The sequence below is a fragment of the Oryzias latipes genome, chromosome 14 (genome assembly GCF_002234675.1).
Source record: "Oryzias latipes chromosome 14, ASM223467v1".
Taxonomy (NCBI): Eukaryota; Metazoa; Chordata; class Actinopteri; order Beloniformes; family Adrianichthyidae; genus Oryzias; species Oryzias latipes.
The window spans coordinates 14,701,837-14,716,958 of NC_019872.2; the positions used below are offsets into that span (position 1 = coordinate 14,701,837).

General features: G+C 42.5%; 1 pseudogene; it reads right to left on the reverse strand.

Annotated features, from left to right (window-relative positions):
• Window positions 1-238: 238 nt before the first annotated feature.
• On the reverse strand, window positions 239-11,416 carry LOC111948689 (annotated as a pseudogene).
• Between the last annotated feature and the right edge of the window lie 3,706 nt (window positions 11,417-15,122).

A 15,122-nucleotide genomic window follows, 5' to 3' on the forward strand; every position in this document is an offset into this window, starting at 1 on the left:
AACAAAGATAAGTGAGAAAAGTCATAGATTTTACCTTCCAAACACTAAAGTCAATGGCTACATCTTTTCCTTGACCAGTTTTTTTATAGATCCTTTGGTCTTCTTGTTGCAAGGTTATTAGGACTTCATCAGTTATCTTTGTAACATCAAACAAATACTGTAAAAGACAGTTCAAAAAACAGTTTAAATCTGAACTGCTTTTGGGTTGACAAAAAAAGCAGACAGATTTTACCCGTGGATTCTGTCTGGTCCACCTCCCATAGTGAGAGGTTTCTTTCTTGTGATTGCTGGTAAATGAATTATAGAAAATGTGGCAAACATCAAGCATAAGTGACCAGTCTCTAAATGACATCCTGTGGATGAGAGCAAACTGGTATTAGTGAACTTCCTTAAGGTTTACTTTAACCTCAGAAATGGAGTGCAGTGATTTAGAGAACTTTGTTGTTTACCAGAACTCCCCATCATCTTCTACTGTGAGACCAATGTTTTTCCTCTCTGTATAACCATTCTTGAACCACTCATCAGAGCTACGAAACACAAGCAAAGAAGGTGATTGATGTACATGATAACAATATACATACATTTACTAAGAAGAACCATCAGTGACATACCGATGCAAAGTCATTGACCCTTTTGTTCAGTTCAATGGTCATTGCTTCTCTAAGGTTATACATCACCTTCCTGGTCACAGATGAAACATTCTAATTATTTTGAGTCTGACATTCGCTGTGGAATTTTGCTGCTGCTTCTACTACAATTGCTCCCCTCGCCATTATGGCTACACTATAATGGCGGCTGTGATGCAGTGGTAGGGCGGTCGACGGTCACGGTCTGATACCGGATCCCACGGAAAGCTACACCGCTAAAGACAAGCTTTAGCTGGTATTTTTGTTGGAACTTAGCGACTTTATCACCGACTCGGAACAAGAAAGTGAAGACTTTCACCACTTCTGATTGGTCAGACTGATGACGTGTGATTAAGCCTCCAAGAATGATTGGTGGAGACAGTTAAAGGGGCGGGACTTTTCAGTAAACAGCTGTGGCTGCAGCTAAATTGAGGTACCGTCATTCTTATCAAAATGTCTTTAATAGAAATAAATAAACAAAAAAGAAAAAGTCTTTTACAATCTTTCACATTCCTAACTACTCAGTGTTTTATCAGGGCCTGTTGTTACGGTTTACAGCTCAAGAACCCAGATGCAGAGTAATACTGTATACAAAGGCCAAGTTTGAAGACAGTTTAATAACAGTAGACCAAAACCAAGGTGTAGAAGACAAAACGCTCCAACAAAGAGATACAACACAAGGTGGCTTAAATAGACAGACAACCCAATGAACTAACAAGGACCAGCTGTGGACTCCAGCAGGAAGCACAGGAGAGTGGGCGGAGCAAGAGGAAGAAGCCACAGCAGACCTGCACAAGATCACAGAGTGAAAACCAAAAACAAAACAAGCAAACCGTGTCATAACCCCTCCCCCAACGTCCGGCTACCAGACGGACGGCAAGGCTGGGTGGGATTGTCCCGATGAAACCGGGCGATGACGTTCTCGTCCAGTATATGTCTCTCAGGCACCCACTGACGGTGCTCAGGTCCGTAACCCACCCAGTCAACCAGGTATTGAATGCCCCGCCCCCTTCTTCGGGAGCCAAGAAGTTGGTTGATCGAATAGACAGGACCACCATCTATGTAACGCGGTGGGGGTGGTTCCAAATCAGTGGTCTGAAGACAGCTCTCCCTCACTGGCTTCAACTTGCTGACATGGAATACCGGATGGACCTTCAAGGTTGACGGAAGGTCCAACCTTACTGCTACTGGATTGACGACCTTTGTGATGGTGAAAGGTCCAAGGAACCGTGGATGTAGTTTTCTCGAACCTCCTTTCAGGGGTATGTCTGAGGAGGAAAGCCACACCTTATCTCCCACCTTGTACACAGGAGCCGCGGACCGGCGACGGTTGGCCACAGCAGTGAACCGCTCCTGGTTCCTCAGCAAACTGGCTCTAAACCTCCTCCAAGTACGCTGGCAGCGTCTCACAAAGGCAGCCGGACCAGATGTAGATGTCACTTCTTCCTGATGTGGGAAAAGCGGGGGTTGATATCCATAGGCTGCCTGGAACGGGGAGAAGCCAGAGTTGTTGACTAAGGAGTTGTGGGCATACTCAGCCCATGGAAGCTGCCTGGCCCATGTGCCAGGGCTCTTGGCACACATGGCACGCAGGGTGGTCTCCAGATCTTGATTATAACGCTCCACCTGGCCATTGGTTTGTGGATGGAATCCAGAACTCAAACTAAGAGTGATCCCCAACAGCTTGCAGAACTCTTTCCAGAACTCTGCCACGAACTGGGGTCCTCTATCTGAAACAATGTTAGCAGGGAGACCATGCAGTCGAAACACGTTTCTGGACATCACTTCTGCCAATTCTTTGGCAGTGGGTAGTTTTTGTAGAGGGACTGCATGGGCCAACTTAGAGAACCTGTCAACTATGGTCAAAATTACAGAAAAACCTCTGGAGTTTGGAAGTCCTGTAATAAAATCAACGGCGATATGGGACCATGGCCTGGAGGGCACTGGGAGAGGCTGTAAGAGGCCAGCAGGAGGTCTTCGGGGTACCTTGGCAATAGCGCATGCAGGGCACGAGGAGACAAATGCTCTGATGTCAGAGGTCATCGTGGGCCACCAGAATCGCTGTCCAACTAAGAAAATTGTTCGAGTGACACCAGGATGGCAGGCCAAACGAGAGCAATGTCCCCATTTGATAACTTGTGAACGGAGACTCGAGGGAACAAACAAACAATGGGTTGGGCAACCAGATGGAACTACAGAGTCATCAGACACAGAGGCTTTAACCCTCCGCTCTAGGGCCCACCTTGTTGTAGCCAGCACCATGTTTTGAGGAAGGATGGTACACTCTTTATCTGAAACTATAGAGTCGCTCTCCCTCTGGTGCTGCCGGGACAGAGCATCAGGTTTGGCATTCTTGCTTCCTGGCCGATAGGACAGGGAAAACCTGAAACGGTCAAAAAACAAGGCCCATCGAGCCTGGCGAGAGTTAAGTCTCTTGGCAGTTCTTATATATTCCAGGTTCTTGTGATCTGTCCATACGAGAAATGGGTGTTCAGCTCCCTCCAACCAATGACGCCACTCTGCAAGAGCTAATTTAACAGCGAGGAGCTCCCTGTTCCCTATGTCGTAATTTCTCTCTGCAGGAGTGAGCTTGCAGGAGAAATACGCGCAGGGATGCAACTTACTATCAGATGCCCTCTGGGACAACACCGCACCCACCCCCGTGTCAGACGCATCCACCTCCACAACAAACTGTTTGGAGGTGTCAGGGTGAACCAGAATGGGAGCCACAGAGAAACGTCGTTTGAGCTCAGAAAATGCTTTGCTGGCATCATTATCCCACAGGAAGCGTACCTTTTGTGACGTTAGTTTGTGGAGTGGGGCAGCAATGGCACTAAAGTTCCTGATGAAGCGTCTATAGAAATTTGCAAAACCAAGGAAGCGTTGGAGCTGTCTCCTTCCCGTTGGTTCGGGCCAATCCAAGACAGCTTTGACCTTGGTATTGTCCATAAGAACGGAACCTGGAGATATCACATGACCGAGAAATATTGTCTTGGTGGTGTGAAACTCACATTTCTCTGCCTTGCAGTAGAGCTGATTCTCCAGAAGCCGTTGAAGGACTGCTCTCACATGCTGCACATGAGTCTCAGAGTCTGGGGAGAAGATCAGAATGTCGTCGAGGTAAACAAAAACAAACTTATTGATCATGTCCCCGAGAACATCATTTATGAGACACTGAAACACAGCTGGTGCATTAGTTAGCCCAAAAGGCATAACCAAGTATTCAAAATGTCCACTGGGAGTGTTGAAAGCCGTTTTCCACTCATCCCCCTCTTGTATCCGCACCAAGTGGTAGGCACTGCGGAGATCCAGCTTGGTGAAGATGTTAGCCCCCTTCAATAAATCAAAAGCAGTACTTAGCAGGGGTAGAGGGTAAGTATTGCGAACTGTGATGCTGTTAAGTCCTCTGTAGTCGATGCAGGGACGCAGACCACCATCACGTTTGCCAACAAAGAAAAAACCTGCTCCTGCTGGGGAGGAGGAAGGGCGAATTATTCCTGCCTGAAGGCTCTCCTGAAGATATTGGTCCATCGCTTTACGCTCTGGAGGGCTCAAGGGGTACAGATGACCTTTGGGTGGTTGAGTTCCTGGGAGCAGATCCACGGAGCAATCATAGGGACGGTGTGGGGGAAGGGACTTGGCCCGAGTCTTACAGAACACATCACCTAAGTCATGGTAAACAGAAGGAACCTTGCCAAGGTCAGGAGGTTCTGGAGCAGGTGTGTTCTGGACAGAAGAACGTAATGTAGCAGCATTCAAACAGTTCAACAAACAGAATGGACTCCAAGACAAAATCCTGCCACTAACCCAGTCTATGTGAGGGATATGTCGGCAAAGCCATGGATAGCCCAAAATGACATGGGGCTTCATTGACTCAACAACAAAAAAAGACATCAGTTCATTATGATTTCCAGAGACTGTCACTTTAACAGGGATGGTGCGAGCGGACACTCTGTGAATGAGTGCTCCATTGATGGCATTGATGAACAGGGCAGCAGGCAGGGGCTCTATGGGTATCCTCAGCCTGTCCACCACCTCTTGGGATATCAAGTCTCCATCAGAACCAGAGTCAATAAGAGTCTCGAACTCACCCAACCGCAGATCACAAGCCACCAGAATCGTCGTTGGAGGTCGAGAGGGCGGAGAAAACAGAGAAACGCGGCTCACCAGTTGCCCTCTCACTGATGAGCCCTGGTGTTTTGCCCGACAGCTTCTGACGTAGTGGCCGGGTGTCCCGCAGTAAAGACACAAGCCACCTCTCATGCGTCTCTGTCGTTCTGTTGGAGATAGCTGCCCCAAGGCTGCCTGCAGGGGTTCCGGAGGAGTCTCAGAGGACGGAGTCCAGTCCTCTGGAATACGATGGGTAGGAACAGGTGGTGTCGGTCGCTGACGTTGGTGATGTGTCGTAGGGCCAGGAACGATCCGTTCCAGGGCTCTCTCTCTCATGCGTCGGTTGATCCGAGTGGCGAGATCAATCAGGGCCTCCAAATCTTCAGGAACCTCCCTTGCTGCTAGCTCATCCTTTAAGGAGCTAGAAAGTCCTTGGTGGAACACATCCACAAGCACCTCGTTAGGCCAACGAGTGCTGGCAGCAAGTGTGCGAAACTCTACTGCATATTCGGAAACAGTGCTGGACCCCTGGGTCAGCCGGAGGAGTTGAGAAGCAGCTGTTCGGTGAGACTTGGAGGGGTCAAAAACCATCAAAAGCTGAGTGGAAAAAGCACTGAAGGAACAGCAATGGGGCGCCGCCCGATCCCACTCAGCCAAACCCCATCGTTTTGCTCTTCCCGTCAAAAAACTTAGGGCATAGGCTACTTTGCTCTTTTCGGATGGAAACTCACTGGGGTTGAAATCAAACTGAAGCCGACACGAAACAAGAAAGGCCTGGCAGTCTTCAGCCGTCCCATCAAAAAGTTCAGGAGAACCAAGTCTTATCTGTCGGGGTGAAGGTGAAAGCTGCTCCAGACATGTCGTACGACCATGAAGCTCCAGCAGTTCAGACATGCAGCCATGCAAGTCCTGGACAAGTGAGGCAATCCCACCATCAGTTGGAATGGCTCCATCTGCTGGAGGTAACGGGACATCACAAGCCTGAGAAAACTCTGCTGGGTCTGTCATGTTGGTTGGAGCGTAATGTTACGGTTTACAGCTCAAGAACCCAGATGCAGAGTAATACTGTATACAAAGGCCAAGTTTGAAGACAGTTTAATAACAGTAGACCAAAACCAAGGTGTAGAAGACAAAACGCTCCAACAAAGAGATACAAAACAAGGTGGCTTAAATAGACAGACAACCCAATGAACTAACAAGGACCAGCTGTGGACTCCAGCAGGAAGCACAGGAGAGTGGGCGGAGCAAGAGGAAGAAGCCACAGCAGACCTGCACAAGATCACAGAGTGAAAACCAAAAACAAAACAAGCAAACCGTGTCACCTGTTTGGATGAACACAGAGCTGATATCCTGAAAAGGAAAAATGTTTTTACATCAGTGAATGAGGGCAATTTTCCACGGCACACCTGACCATCTACCACGGCACACTGGTTGAAAAACACTGACTTAGTCTATACTAAAAGTGAGACAGTATACTTGATTTTTTTAAATACTACATTTCCTACAATACACTTACATAGTCCACAATATACTTGCTATACTTGTACTCACGAAAAGCAAACTTCAAACGTACTACTTTTTGCTAAGGGAACATATTGCAAAAGATCAGCAGTAAAGGGCGAAGAGGAAGATTATTGCATAAAAAAACAAGCCAACCGTTAAAGGATGAGTAAATCATTAGTACTAAAACAACAACAAAAACATTTTTTGGTAAAAGAAGGATAATTTAACACTGAGCAATACATTTATAACTCTGGATCTTTATGTAACTAATTCTATGGTTTTCATACATACATGAATGAAACTAAATAAAACAGAAAATCTCTAAATGTTTTACATTACTGTCAGTGTCGATCACAACAACTGCAATGAGGCTTTTGAATCTTCTTCAACATGCCTCCTGCTTACCTGTCACTCCAGGCTCCATTCCACTCCGTTCTTCCCCAGGGGTTTCTCATACGGATCATAGGAATAGTTTCAGTTTTGAAGTGCACCACCAGCTCATGACGTAAACGTATCCTCTTCAGTGCAGTCACAGAGTACACATGACCCTTCACCAGACCGTTTGCCATCTTGAATTCAAGATCATGCGGTTTTGCCTGTAAAATGCAGAAAGTAGGTAAGTACAGTCAAAATATCTGAAGAGCATGAGATCAGAAATGCTAAGGAACAGTAAAGACCTTGACGTCACAGCTGATGATTCCACCGTCTTCATAAACTTTGAGAAGGTTTTCAAATAGATAATCTTGTTTTTTTTTGGTCTTTGTAGAAAGCCTCTCCCTCTAAGTTAGTGCGTTCATATACAGCACCAGTGAAATCCACCACAGCATCTCCACCGAATCCTAGTCTTAAGACTCATAGCAGCCATAGAGTCTGAGATAAAAACAAAAAAACACAAAAGTTTAGTTGAAAGAAAAGATTATCTTTCCTCCATATTTGTTTGGAGGGAAGGTAAAAATAACACTGTACAATATTCTTGTTTCGGATAAAGAAGCGTAAAGCTCGGCCCTATTTTGGAAAGGCAGAAATATTGGTTCATAAATCAAGTGGACTGACTTGGCATAAGCCTTCTCCAGCAGAGAACTCCAGAATTCATTTTTGCTGTTTGATTGACAGTAGATCAGTTCTCCATTAATAGTAGGCAGCCGGTCGTCCACGACCACATCTATCTCCTACCAAAGACCCAGAACTGAAAGTGGAAGATCCCGGCATAGTTTTCTAGATGTTTGGGATCCCACTCCTGCTCCTTCCAATCAGGAATCACCTGGAAGCATGTAAAAGAAGTCAAGTTGTTTTGTTTTGACTCATCCCCTGAAGGAGCAGTGAACTAAAGTTTAATTCTTACGTAGAAACTGAACAGTAACCCAAACCAACTCACAAACCTCAGTGTCAAGCAAAAAGCTTTCATAAATTAAGTCTGGATTTTAACCCACAACTTTTAGTCTTACAGCAGACATAATCAAAGCTATTGACCATTACTGTGTGCTTTTTAACATCACTGGTTTTATAAAGCAAGAGACCTCTGTGAGAACGGTGAAGAAACGCTACTTGACTCCTGAAGTGGTCGAAAAATTTATTACATCTGTTCGCTCCAACTCTCCACCTGTCTTACCGGCCCCCTGTGATCTACTTGTTGAAAGTTTTAACAGTAAATTAAAATCCAGTCTCAACTCAGTTGCTCCACTAACATCTAAGAAGATAAGAATCAAACCCACGCCTCCTTGGAGAACTGAGGAAATTAAACAATTGAAGAGACGTTGCAGATCTGCCGAAAGACTTTGGAGAAAACACAAACTTGAAATAAACTATCAATTATACCAAAACCAACTAAAACTATATAATCAAATCGTAAAACAGACCAGAAATTCATATTTTGCGAACAACATTTCCGTAAATAAAAATAACCCCAGAGTCCTTTTCACCACAATAGAATCTTTAATCAACTCAAATGTGAACAAAAACCCAATGCCAGCCTCGGCCTCATTGTGTGAGGACTTTGCAGACCACTTCGGGAGCAAGATTGATTCTGTCAGAATGAACATCATAAAAGAACAGAAAAGCCTCTCTATTGGTTATGATGGCTTGATTTTACCTGAGGAAGCACTGGACAGTTTTGACCTGGTTGAAGCTGCAACACTTGGTCGAGTTTTCTCCCAAGTTAATCCAACAACTTGTTCTTTAGATCCCATCCCCACATCACTTTTTAAATCATTTTATGGGTCTTTTGAGAGTGAGATTTTAAATATCATTAACTCCTCTCTACAGACGGGTATTTTTCCTGCTGCCTTTAAAACGGCAGTGGTGAAACCATTACTCAAGAAAACTAATTTAGACCCTTCAGTTTTTAATAACTACAGACCTGTGTCCAACTTGCCATTTTTAAGTAAGGTTTTAGAAAAACTTGTTTTTATTCAGCTAAACGAGTTTCTCTTACAAAACAACATTTTTGAGATAAACCAGTCTGGCTTTAGGACGAACCACAGCACAGAGACGGCCTTGTTAAAAATTGTTAATGATCTCAGGTGTGCCTTGGATTCAGGTCAGATCTCAGTACTAGTTCTGTTAGATCTAAGTGCAGCTTTTGATACTGTTGATCACCTGATCCTTGTAAACAGACTTAAAAGTCTTGGCCTTTCAGGGACTGTTCTCAAGTGGTTCGAGTCGTATCTCATGGAGAGAAGCTTTATGGTAAGCATGGACACATATTTTTCTGGGGTCCATGAAATTAATTGTGGTGTGCCTCAAGGTTCCATCCTGGGCCCCTTGCTTTTTAACATTTACATGCTTCCTCTGGGGAATGTCATCAGGAGCCACAACATCAGTTTTCATAGCTATGCTGATGATACCCAGCTGTACATAGCTATGTCTCCTGATGACACAAGACCAATAGAAGCACTTTTTAACTGTATTTTAGATGTAAAATTATGGATGGCAAATAATTTTCTGCAGCTCAACCAGGAAAAAACTGAAATTTTAGTTATTGGTCCTGAAGCCAAGAGGGAGAAACAGTTTCTGAAGCTACAGGAACTTTCCTTAAGTCATTCGGAAGCAGTCAGAAACCTGGGTGTTATTTTTGACTCTAAGCTAACTTTTATCCCCCATATAAAACAGGTGGTTAAAACTGGTTTTTATCATCTCAAAAATCTGGCTAGAGTCCGCCCACTACTCTCTCTTGCTAATATGGAGATGCTAATGCATGCTTTTATCATGAGTAAAATTGATTACTGTAACGCCCTGCTTGCTGGTCTTCCAAAAACAAATATTAGGAACCTTCAGCTTCTCCAGAATTCTGCTGCACGAGTTCTTACAAAGACCAGGAGGCGGGCTCACATCACCCCAATTTTAAAATCCCTGCATTGGCTCCCCATATGCTTCAGGATTGATTTTAAGATACTTTTAACAGTTTTTAAATGTCTTAACGGTCTTGCGCCTTCTTATTTATCAGATCTTTTAGTAAGATATGAACCCTCGTGGACCCTGAGATCCTCTGGCACTGGTCTGTTAACCATTCCAACTGTAAAAACTAAAACCTATGGAGAAGCTGCATTTCAGCACTATGGTCCCCGCTTATGGAACAGTCTGCCAGAGGGCCTGAGAGCCGCAGAGAGCATTGATACTTTTAAGAAAAGGCTCAAGACCCATCTTTTTAACCTGGCTTTTAGCTAATTTTTATTTATTATTTATTTATTTTACTACTTTTATTTATTTATTGTTATTTATCTATATGTATTTTCTATTTTTATTTTATTTCTTTATCCATTTTATCTTGTTTTATGAACTTGAACCTGATTTTTAACGTGTTATTTTAATTTACCTTATTTCAATGTTTTATCGTTTTTATCAATATGTTTACTTTTTGATTCTCAATTTTTATTCATTTTTATTTCCGGTGCTTCCTCAGCTGGAACCTCTCCCTCTGGGACGGCTGCTGTTCAGCCGCTGCGGCTCTGGGTGGGGACCTGCATCACCACTTAGCTGTGGTGGAGCGGTCCCCGCCTGTGATGTTGCATTTGGCTGTCTATGCGGCTGTTCACAGGGGGGGAGGTTCCAATTATTAGCGTTTCCCGCATCATGTTTTTGTGCTCAGCATATGTTTTACAGCCTATTTTTCATTGTCATTTTCCATCAGTTAGAGAGTGGGAGGTGTGAAAGGCGTGGGGGGCTAGGTACGGGGAGGGGGGGCCCTATTATTTATTTATTTATTTATTAATGCTTGCTTGTTTTTATATTTTGTTGTTTTAATGTAAAGCACTTTGTGTTATATTTTTATATGAAAAGTGCTTTATAAATAAAGTTTGATTTGATTTGATTTGATTTAATACTGACCACGAAATCTGATGGATCAGGTTTTATCGTCAGTAAGCAATGATTTTTAAGAATTTTCATTAGCAAAGATTTACTACTCCTTCATCAGAAATGGTTTAAAACATCACTTTTTACAAAGTTTTTATCTTTTTTTTTAAATAAATGCCAAATGGCACGGGTTGAAGGTTGATGGCTTTTGGTCACTGTTATCTATTTTTTTAGCAAGTTGTGACATATTTTGTTTACATGAAGTAAAAAGTACCAACAGTGATGCAGTTTGGGAATTTTAAAACAATGGCGCTGAATATAAGAGCAGTGATGGATGTTTATTATTTTTTCTGTGCATACATTTTCGAATACTCACTTTTTGCCAGAGGTGGGGCTTCAAAGCAAGGCATGAGCTTGCAGCAACAAACCAGCAGTTTTCTATTAACCCCTGATTCAAGTCATGGGAATCAACACCTTTCACAAACAGATGAGGGTCTGAGCTTATCTTCTACATTTAAAAAATAAATTGATGGTTAGTTTGTGTTTTTAAACAGAAATTTGCAAAAATATTGGGATTAATCCAGCCTGTTTAACAAATCAGTAATATGGCTTCTGGTTAAATTTCCTTTTGACCATCTTTTTTTTTACTGCCACTCACCCACGGTTGTTTCCATTCCTCTAGACCGGGGGGGGGTTCTTCATAAAACAGAGATGAATCATCTGCAGGGAACTCTGGATCTCTGAACAGCCTCTTTCTCTTGATGCAGTCCCTCTTCTGGTCAGCATAACGTTGATTTTTGAACGGGACAACAGAGGAGGACATGGCTGAGACACTGAAACCTCACGGCTGGAGATGGATGATAAACAGTCAAGATCAGTTGTAGATTTTCTCTGAAACTGGTCACATTTGACACAGATATAAGTTTTGTACAAATATACAGTATACCTTTAAAATAAGTTATGAACAGACTTTCTACCAAAGAGCACTCAAACCTCCAAACACATATTTGCCTATTTTCATACTCATTTTTATATCTAGCACTTATTTTGCAACTGAATGAAAGACGAAAAAATCAGAGTCAAATTGGTGATCCAGGAACTTTTAAATTTAGCTAGCACAGTTTCATTTTGTGTTAAATAGAAAAGAAGAATTTAAGAAAGAGAAAAAAATACTAACCCGGACAATAGCTCTCACACAGCAGCAAGATATTAATGAGTTCACTGTTAAACAACAAGGCAATCTCCGGTTTTTAAAACCTGTGCCTAATTTACATACCAGTGACAAATCTCTTCCTTAGTGCTGCTCAGAGCCACACCTCACCTGTGTCAGTATGTGCTCCTCAGCAATCTAGTTCAAACACAATATTGAAGATTTGTAGTTCTGACTGATTTATTTGTTCTGTGTGTTCAGGTCATGGTTGCTAGGGTTCCTCCGATGTCCAACATGAGCAACATTCCTGTTCTCGCACAAATATGTCACCTGCTGTCACTACAGCTGAGATAATAGCATGGTTTCAAAACAGAAGTGAAGGAACTTGCTTTTTGCGTCAAACTGAAAGCTAGTAAGCCGAAGAAGGACCGGAATATGTGCCATCTGACACGACGGTATAAATATGTGCTGACCAAATCTGAAACTAAACTTGTCTGTTTGTCATTCATCTCCAGTCATCCATCGTTATTATGTTCTCCTCATCTATCTAGTTCAGAAATAAACATTATGATTTTATGAACTGAGATGATTATTCATTGCATGTTAAAGTGTCAGAAAAATAGTCCAAAACCTTAAAATAGAATCACCCTGACTGTGAAAAGTCAAGACCTCACAGCATTAAATTCAAACATGTTCAAATTTAAATTATTGAGACACAGATACCAATTCAAGCACGTGGACATTACAGTCAGCAGGTGGCAGGATAGTCATTTGCAACCACTGTCCTTTAGGCTTCTTTAGTATGAAGTTCCATTTGTGCCAAAAATATGAAAATACGTTTTTGCGTCCACTGTCTATGTCTTTGGTCCATTATCTCCGTCTACGGAACGTTTTTTTGCGTCCACTGTCAATGTTTTGGGTCCATTGTCTACGTCTATTGAATGAGTTCATTGAACATTGGTTCATGTCTATTTACTACAAAGCAATATCTTCTGCATGCACATGCTTCTTTGATTATTACTTTGTATTTGCTTTTGAGTAGACCATGGACCAAAGATGTCACGGTGCCCCCGGCTGACTCCTCCTCCTCATCAGCTACACCTGATGCCTCCAGCTGCACCTCCTCAGCCTCGTCTGGCCGCAGGCTCTTAAGGAGACCACGGACCTGCAATCAACGCTAGTTCGTTGTACTTCCACGGTGCATCTCCTGGCCTCGTTTATATACCATGTTTACCTCGTTCCCTGTTAACCCAGTCTGTCTTACCTCATCACAGGATTACATCTCTGTTTGGACCCTTCTGGTGACTGCTCTCGTCTCGCTGTCCACGTTCCGGTCGCTCCTCTGGATATCCACTTTGCATCCACCGGTTGATGCCGCCAAGACCCTCCAACCTCCTCCGTTACCTACCACAGGATACCTGGGACTCAGCTTCATCCCCGCTGCCACATTAAAACCAGTTACACTTACCTATCTGCCTGCCTTGCGTCCTTCCGGGTTCCAGCACTTGAGTCTGCCTTAGCCTGCTAGCCATGACAAAAGACATAGACAGTGGACAGAAAAACATATTTTTGGAATAAATGGAAGCTCATACTTTAGAAGCAGAGTAAATTTGTTTATTCTGATGTTATACAGCAGAGGGTGCTGGAGAAGAATGAATAAAGAAAACTAAAATGAATAGTTTGAATGTGTCTGTGAAGAGTTTGAAACTAAACATAAAAAAAATATTCAATGCATTTTCCAAAGAAGCGGATAATGTCAGCAGTCCTTGTTGAACCTTGGAAAAATATGATCAGAACTGGGCTAAATTAAAAATGTCCAAATTTTAGGTCTTTAACATTAAAGACAGAAAATGAGAAACTACAAGTGTTTTGGATAATTTTAGTTATTGAAATAAACCGCCTAGAACTTCAAGAAAAATGTAAGTCAGAAGAATATACTAACAAGGGCTTTTAGGCTTTTCTTATGCATCTTTAAAAAAATTTATACAATTGAGGGGAAATGTATAAAATCCAGACTAGATGCCAGAGCCACCCTAGCAGTCCAATTTTTGCACTGCCAAGTACTTTTTTACTAAAGTCGGAGGTAAAGCTGTGTGTTTAGTCTGCGGGAAGCAGATTGCTGTGTTTAAGTACTATAACTTGTTGCAGAATTGAGTTGAGCCTTTTGGGTAGCTCTCTACAATATAATCTATTTCTCATGTGGCCCCATGGAAAAAATGATTGCCCAACCTTGTTCCACAGGATACCACGGGGGACGTGGTTGAACGTCCTCTTTAAATCTACAAAACACATATGAACTGGACGAGCGAAGTTCCACAAACTTTCCAACACCCTAAAGAGGGTGTAGAGCTGGTCCACTGTTCCATGACCAGGACAGAAACCGCACTGTTGTTCCTGGATCTGAGGTTCGACTATCGGACGGACTCTCGTCTCCAGTACTCTGGCATTGTCTTTTACAGGGAGGCTGAGGTGTGTGATTCCCTTGATATGTGAACCAGTTGGACCACAACAACAAGGCAAGTAAAAGTGTTTAATTAGGAGTTCAATTCCACGAAGTGGCCCAGAATTCAGAAAAAGGTACAGGTTCGAGTCCTTTTTATTTATTTTTTTAGGGGGACTTTGACTTTTCAGATTGTGAAAAAAAAATGTTGAGCGTGATAAGTGTTTTATGGAAAATTTAAAAACAAGGCGCTACGCTTGTACTTTGATGGATGTCAACCAAATTTAGCAGATTTCATCATCTCAGTGTAGACTACCACTTTGTTAAAAAGATCCACACTTAGCGCTTATTTGCATACTTTTGAAAAAACAAGCATAGATAATTACTCAGAGGAGCAAAAGTACTGAAACGAAATGTCAGGCACGATTCACAGAATATGTTGTGCAAATATTATGCTTTTAGGAGAAACGGCTGATTGTTAATGAATTATTTAAGTTTAAAGGCATGGAAAAATGTTTTTACCTAAAAACCACGCCCTTCTCGGCCAATCTACACCAAATTGTATGAGGTTCCATTTGTGCAAAAAATAGGAAAATATGTTTTTGCGTCCACTTTCTATGTTTTTGGTCCATTATCTATGTCTACTGAACGAGTGCATTGAACATTGATTCATGTCTATGTACTACTAAGCAATATCTTCTGCATGCCCATACTTCTTTGATTATTACTTTGTATTTACTTTGTGATGTACATTGTAACGACCCACTTGGATCCTTAATAAAAGGTATATGGCAAAGAGCAATCCTTTGAGAGAGAGAGAAAGAAGGGTGCTGGGATTCCTCTATCACACTTTTGTCTATTCTCCCTTGTATACAAGAAACTTACTTGTTGTGGTTTGTGGTTTCTTTCTTTTTTTTAACTTGTCCTGTCCAACAGCTAGGCAAACAGATGAGAGCTGATGGCCTCTTGTGTTGGACATATTTTATTTTAACAAGAGGGGTTA